The following is a 5756-nucleotide window of genomic DNA, read 5'->3' on the forward strand; positions in this document are numbered from 1 at the left end:
AACTGCATCTAGCTCTGGGGATTGTCGAACGATATACTAAGGAAACTGGAATGGAATTTGGGTTAGACAAATGCGCCAAGGTTTATTTGAAGCGAGGAAAACCTAATGGCATCCCTGAAGATTCTGAGATCGTTGATAGAAGCGCCTTACGACACCTTTGCGCTGGAGAGACTTATACATACCTGGGCGTGCTACAGAGCCGCATTCAGGATGTGACATCTATAAAGGATACTCTCCGAAGCAGATACAAATGTCGCATCCGACAGATTTGGTCTTCCGAACTGTCGGCGAGGAACAAAGTATCTGAACGAACATGCTTGCTGTCCCGGTACTACTCTATTCATTTGGAGTAGTTCCATGGACGAAGAACGAGCTCAGATATCTTGATATCGGGACAAGAAAGGTTATGCACATGAACAAAATCATGCATCTTAAGTCTTCCGTTCCGCGACTCTACATCTCACGCCGTCAAGGGGTTCGCGGAATATTGAGTCTTGAATGTCTTCACAACAGGATTATTCGGGGTACAGCACATAGAGTTGCAAATGTAAGAGACCCTCTTCTTAAAATGGTCAGGAATCACGAAGAAGTGGGCAAAGGAGCTTTTCTATACAAAGCAGCGGAGGAGGCTGCTGAAACACTCGGACTTGACTTCAGTATTAGGGGTGAGCGAAATGCATCAAATCTTATCTATCTCGAGTACTCACTTCTGAAAGCCCGGATTAATAAAGCGCAAGAGAAAAACTTTCGTGAACAGCTCTTCGATAAGAGTATGCACGGTATCTTCCACAGAAATGTGAAGGATCAGTCAATGTCTTGTGAGCTAACGTTTGCTTTCCTTAAATCGCCCGGATTGAAGTCTGGTACGGAGGGTTTCATTTTTGCATGCCAAGACGGTGTCATTTCCACCTTAACATACCGTCGCCACATTTTGAGCCAAGACATTCCCGATGATAGCTGCAGGGCGTGCCATGCACACCCCGAGCATTTAGCTCACATACTATCTAGTTGTCCAACACACGCGGGAACGACCTACATTCAAAGGCACAATGCGGCACTAAGTGTGCTTTATTACCATCTCTGTCACTCCTACGGAATTCACCTTAATATCGCTCCTCTAAATACTCCTAGGGTAATTGAGTCAATTGTCGAGGATTGGAAGTGCCGCATATATTGGAACTTTATATTCTCGACAATTGTTTCTGTTGCTCACTCGAGGCCTGACATGGTTCTTCTTGACTTCGAGAAGCGAACCATGTTCGTTATCGAGTTTTCGGCACCAGCTGACAAAAACTTCATAGCCAAGTAGAATGAAAAGAAAGAGAGGTATCGAGACCTTATAAGGGATTTGCAACGATTGTACCCGGAATATTCTGTTAAACTGATCGTCCTTATCATCGGCAGTCTTGGAGGTGCCAAGCTTTCACTTGCTAATGGCCTAAAAAGCATCCCTGCGTGTCAACAATATGCTAGAATACTTGCGGGAAAATTGCAGAAGGCGGTTGTCCTTGGGTCGCTCCCGGTTCTTAGGGTGCACGAGGCTTTTGCTGGATCGTCGTATTGATTCCTTTACAGACTGTAACCACCTATCTCACGGTTGTGAGACGTGGTAACTGCATATCGAAGCACAATTTTAAGAAAGTGCATTTATACCAAATTGAAAACTTTCTATTGTGCTTTTTCTCCAACCGAGTATATAATTGATACAATTCAAGCAAACAAACAAATTGCATGGATATTCAGAACTTATAAAAAATAATTTTAAAATATTTTTAAAAACTTGTAAAATAAACACTTTTAAATATAGTGATAGAGAAATTTTTTTTTTATATTGCCGTTTTAAAATATAATGTTACTATATAATAAATATAATTATTATATCTATAGATGACAAACAAGGAATATGATCAATCCTAAAATATTGTTTTCTATAACAATGAAATAACGAACTCTTATATATGATATTTTTTTAATCTATTAGACTTTGAGACGAAGCTAAAAATTCTAGCAAATGTATGTCACGAGAAAATGCATGTCTTGAGATAATTTCGAGGATTTTTAAATATTTTAGGCTTGTCGAAAAAGAATCTAGAAAATATTAAAGAATTTTTTTCATGAAATATTATTTTACGAAATATTATGCAAAATTCGAGTCCTTTTAAAAGATGTGTAGAACTTTTAGAAGTTGGGAAGGAATCAAGAAATATTGGATACATTTTCTAAAATATTTCCGAGTCTTCAAATATTTTTAATCTATTTATAATGATTCAAATACCTGTAAATATTTTTAACTGACACGAATTTTTCTCAAAATTTTCAAATATTATTCCAAATACAAAAAATTACCTTACGATTTTCTAAATTTTCCCAGAAACTTTAAGAAAATTTGTTTATTCTCTTTTGATAACTTTCGAAATTCTTTTAAGTTCTAATAAATATTTCTTTAATTTACCCAATTTTTATTCGTTTTTATTTTGCAATCGTACCAAATTGAAACATTATGTTTTAAAATCTTTTAAACTATTTTTAGAAACTTTAGGAAATCGTTTGTTTGAAAATCTTTTTCAATTTCCTCTTAAAGTTCATTTTTCAAAATAAAAAATTATTTAAAATTTGCACACGAATATAAATTTTTTTTTAATCTTATCAGACCTTCTAAACCTTCTAATCTCTAAAAATTATTAAAAATTTTCCTGCATTTTTCATTTATTCTACAAAATTAAAAAAATTGCTTTAAAATCTTTCCAATTCTTTTTTGACTATTTTTGGAATCTTCTAAAATCTTTTTAAATAATCTCTTCAAATTAATTTTTCGAAATAAAAAATTATTTTAATTTTTCTTAGGAACCTGAAAAAATGTCTTTCATTTTCGTGAAACTCTACAAAATTCTTAAAATATCTTCACAAGCTTTCATTATTTTTTAATCGTTTCGAAACTTTTGAACATCTCTTAAACTTACTCAAAATTTTTCTTGATATTTTTTAAAGAGTTTGCAACGGCTCAAAATTACAAGACATATAACAGTCAAAACAACTAGAACAAAGTTACTACTAGCGCCGCCGCATGGCCGTTTTCAGCACATGGGCCACTTTCAACTCTCGGTGACAGGAGGCTAATTGAAACTTAGAAAGTACAATTTCAAACTAACCACCTGATCTGCCTCAGTTTTAAGGTTATGATTTCGTATTTTCACTTGGTTGTTGAAATTTTTCTGTTTTAAGACAAATATTTCTGTAATTATACTTTTATGAACATGAAACTTAAATTCCACCATGGATTATCATTTTAAAAATGATCATTTGTTTAAAATATTAGTTTTACCAGATTTACCAGCTTGCCCCGTCATAACTGGTATTACCGTTAAAACTGGTAAATTTACTCGCCTTACGGGTAAGGTCCCATCTCTACTTGCGATGCAAGCTTCCGAAATTTGCATGGCTAAATAAAAAGACTAAATAAAAAGCACTAAAGAACGTTTGTATACATCAATATGTTTACAATTTTAAAAAAAGTTTATTTATAAATCGATGAAATAGGATATTACCATTCGAGTTATAGTACAAAAAATCCACAAGAATATATAACCATTAGAAACTTTTAATAATTTTCTGAAAATGAACATTTCTCAAGATGGGACTTGGACGGATTTTCGAGGATCACATTCTAAAATGTTCCGCGATTCTTTTAAATCGAGGCATCTACTTTATCGACGTTAAAAGTTTTTTTTCCTATTCCTATAGTACTTCACTAGATAACTTTCTTCGTAATTATAAACATTTTGATATATACAAAAGTTCGTTAGTCCTTTCGGTATAAGTTCGTAAATCCAGAACGCGATATCTCAATCCGTGTGGACTTGTGAGGACCGAAAAAAATGAAAATCAGTTAATTCTCCACACAAAAATTTTATGAATGAACTCAGTCACGTGATCTAGACTTTATCGACATTCAAAGTTTCTTTTTTTCTCCGCTAGAAATCGCTAAAAATGCTTCAAAAATAATGATAGTTTACGCATGTGCAGATACTTATTGCTTACATTAATTTTTTTAAAGATTTAGACGATTTAGTCCAAAATTGGTGTCAGTGCTCAGCATACGCGAACCAAAATATCCGAAATGCATCAAACCAAAAATTATCTGCAAAGTGCAATAATTCGCATGGTAATATCCTATTTCATCAATTTATAAATAAACTTTCTTTAAAACTAGAAACATATTGAAGTATACAAGCGTTCTTTAGTGCTTTTTATTTACTCTGTCAAATTTTAAACACAATATCTCAATCCGTGTGGATGTAGGATTTATAACTGGAATTTGGGTAGTTTGTCCGCTATGACTGTTCTGATAAGTTACGTAGAACGGCTGATTTCTTTCATAAACGATGCTTTTGACAATTTTGAATGAAACTTTATCCCATGTTAGAGACTTCCCAGGGTCTTGATAATTAAGATAATCATCGAAATTCATTTCCAGAACTGAGACGTTTTCTCTATCCATTTCACGTAAATACTGGTATGAAGTACGTAAACTAAACACTTCTCGATTTCACAGAACATTTTCTATTTTGCTGTGCATGCAGTCCAGTTCCTGAACGAGACTGTGGCCTGGTTCTGAAAACTTCTGTATAATAAATTTTATTTTCGAGTTTCTCTGCAGGTTTTCAAGAAAATTTTTAATTGCATACGACATGACTGAGTATTGAGGCACGCATGAATCAGACCAGAGAATAATGTTTTCTGTTTGTGGCCAATCATCTAGAACCTCTTTCAATATTCTCATCCGCGCACTTGTAGTCCGAGATCTCACTGCATTTTTTCGAAGGTGAGAACTGATCGTGATAAAAGTTAGTGTAAATGAAAGCTGACACGTAGGCGATTAAGAAACCGCCCGCCTGCCAGTTCCAAGTCGGTCATAGGTGCGATAAAATTGGACTTTTATCGGCAAATTTAATCAATAATCACCTGGTATGTCTGAACGCAATGAAATCTGTACCACATTGTAGGGGGCGATTAGTGCTTTCAGAAAATGTGTGATTGCCACCCTCCACCTGCTCAAGAACCCCTGGCCGACAGGCCTAAAGGGCGTGATTGCAGGTAACTTTCAGGGTATGCTAAGGAACGCGATAAGGCAAAAACTAAATAAAAGGTGAAAGCCTTCTGTACACGAAAAACTTTGCCTGCCAAGGCTAAAGGTAACAGAAATATACAGCAGACACATTTCTTTGCCGAATTTATTTGCTTTCGCTGTAATATTGTAGACGGGAGTCTTACGTTAGAAGAGGCTTCATCTTCGTTGGGGGCTAGGGCTGCTGCGTGGGTGCGGTGCAGCGGGGAAGGCATCTAAGGGTTTCGGTTTACGGTGTTTAGTTACGGTATTTAGTTACGCTGTTTAGTCTTGTCTTGTCTAGTTCGATGTCCACTTGGCGTAAACGTTAAAATGAAGTGTTATGTTTGTGAGAACAGTGACGGAAAGTTAGTGCAATTCAGTGATGGATCCTTTCAGAAGTGTCTTCAGATACTTGCTTTTCGGAAAAAGAATAACTATAAATACGGCGATGTACATTTAAGTGAAGAATCACTCAATGATTATGGATACCATCGTGTTTGCCAGGGAAAAGTGACAGTGATAAAACAAAAAGACAGAGATGACTTCAAAACCTTTTTGCAAGATAATAGTGATGTAAGTAAAAAATAATACTATGCCTAATGGTTATAAATATTTATCCTTTAATGATGTATATGTATGATAATCAGAC

Source organism: Belonocnema kinseyi, chromosome 5 (assembly GCF_010883055.1).
Source record: "Belonocnema kinseyi isolate 2016_QV_RU_SX_M_011 chromosome 5, B_treatae_v1, whole genome shotgun sequence".
Lineage (NCBI taxonomy): Eukaryota > Metazoa > Arthropoda > Insecta > Hymenoptera > Cynipidae > Belonocnema > Belonocnema kinseyi.